Source organism: Carex rostrata, chromosome 7 (assembly GCF_964058835.1).
Source record: "Carex rostrata chromosome 7, lpCarRost1.2, whole genome shotgun sequence".
NCBI classification, from domain to species: Eukaryota; Viridiplantae; Streptophyta; class Magnoliopsida; order Poales; family Cyperaceae; genus Carex; species Carex rostrata.
This window is the reverse complement of record NC_135924.1, coordinates 3,860,761-3,863,017: the sequence shown is the minus strand read 5'-3', so window position 1 is coordinate 3,863,017 and position 2,257 is coordinate 3,860,761.

Below are 2,257 nucleotides of genomic sequence, written 5' to 3'. Positions count from 1 at the left end.
GTCATTCGTAAGAATTTTACTCATTTGAATAAGAACCATGTTGTCAGAATCAGAGGCAAGAGAAATTTTGCAAAAAGACCCCTGGTTTCTATTTATTTATCTGCATCATGATCTTTTAATTTGTTTATTTGGACTAAAAAAACATTGAAACATCATAAAATTGAAGATGCAAGTGACAAGACAACCATAGCGGATGCCTACTTACACTCCATCAATAAATAAAATTAATTCGATAGTACATAACATTCTTACCTTGCCTGAAAAATAGGTCGTGCAATTACCCCGACTGTTGATAAGGGCTTCCAAACAGTAGTCTATGATCAGGTTTGTTTGTTTGTTTTCTTTTTTTCTGAAAATTAAGACAAGAATACAAGTTAAAATTAAGACGAGAGCTATAGCAATGCACAAAATTGAAAGATTGACCATTCCATAAAGTGAACTCGCCACTCTGTTAACATTACCTGAAGAATCATCTCAAAATTGAAAGATTGACCATTCCATATAGTGAACTCGCCACTCTGTGAACCAGTAATAAGACGGCGCCCTGTTGGGGTCCACTTTTACAGAAAAGTAATTCAAGATGTTAGATAATATAAAGGAACAGCACAATAAGACGGCGCCCTGTTGGAAACTTACAAAACAGCCCCTAACGGTACCAGAATCAGAAAATACTGGTACTGACCTGGTACCAGTTACAATTTATATCAATAGAGGCGCATGGTACAAACATTAAAACAAAAAGGTTGTCTCATTTCCTAACCCGCATATGAAAAACATGAAATTTCTCAATTAAAATCAGATTTGAATCGTGTTAATCAACTACAAGCAATTAACACAAATTCTTAGAAATTTCACATTTAAAAGAAGCAACTAAGTAATTTAGAACATTACTGAACGAAATTTCAGATTCGATTCGTGCTTCCGACTCACGTCATGGCGAAGGTCAGTGGTTGGAACCGTCTCCTCCTTTTCTCTCGGCCTCGCCTCAAGCTTCGCGCATAAGGTAGCAGCAAGGAGGTTGAGGCGACGGTGCAGTCCGCTGTGGAGTGTTTTCCCAGAAGAAGGGAAGAGGACAGAGAGACGGAGAGGTAGGCAGATAAATCCAGAGAAGACTGAGGAGAGAGGAGAGGAGAGGCGCGGAAGCAGTAAGGGTTTGGGTCGGGAGGGTTTGGGTGAGCGGAGATTTGGTTTGGAGCGGGAGGGTTTTGATTTTGGGGAAGGGTTTTGATCGGAGCTGTTTTGATTTTGGCGGAGGGGTACTGGCGCGATTTTTTGTTTCAGAAGCCACGTTTTTTTTTCAGCGACACTAAAAAAAAAAAAAAAAAATTTCAGCGACCGGTGTTGGCGCCGGTAGCTGATACGGTCGCAGAAAGTCCTGGTCGCATCTGATTTTTGTTATAGTTTTTTTTTGGAAAAAATAGATTTTTTGCGACCGGTACTGGCGCCGGTCGCTGATATGGTCGCAGAAAGTCTGTTCTGCTGTAGTGATTGTTTTGAGTCCGGGAATTTATTGACCGAAAATTTGTCACAAATCCGGTTATTGGATAACCAGATTGGGTATTTTTCGAATTTCATTCAAACAGTGAGTAGATTCCATAATTTTATATTTTTTTTGGGTATTTATAAAAATTTCGGCATCTAACCCCTTCTATCTCAATTTTCTAGTTCCGCCACTCATATATATTAGTAACACACTCTATATATATATATATATGTTAATTAGATTTGGTAGTGAATTACAATTGTAGTAAATATTAGATTGAATGAAATTAATCACACTGGACTGTTATAATTATGTATGTGTCAATTAATGCGTGCACCGTTGCTGCATGTGACATATATTTGTTTATATTAGAAAATCGAAATGAGATAATTTTGTGATATGCTATGATTATGTATGTACGTATGTGTGCATTGCATCACGTTTCCACTAACCAATCACTAATCTAAGAGTACTAGTCGCTTCAATCCCAGATCTGATCGAGTCCGCATCTTCTGTATTAATAGCATAGTAGGAATTATCTGTATCGGGATTGGTCCAGGCCGATACCGATACGGGATCGGAGTATCGGCTCAGAATCGGCTCCGTATCGGTATCGGCCGATATTTCCTACTATGATTAATACATCTTAGCTGTCTGATTAAAATCTAGACTAATCTGATCCGAAATAAAATGCACAGAACATCTTTAATATTTGCGCCAACACGAATTAAACAGCCCGAATTCATTCTGCATTAACTCAAAAGTTAGATTAAT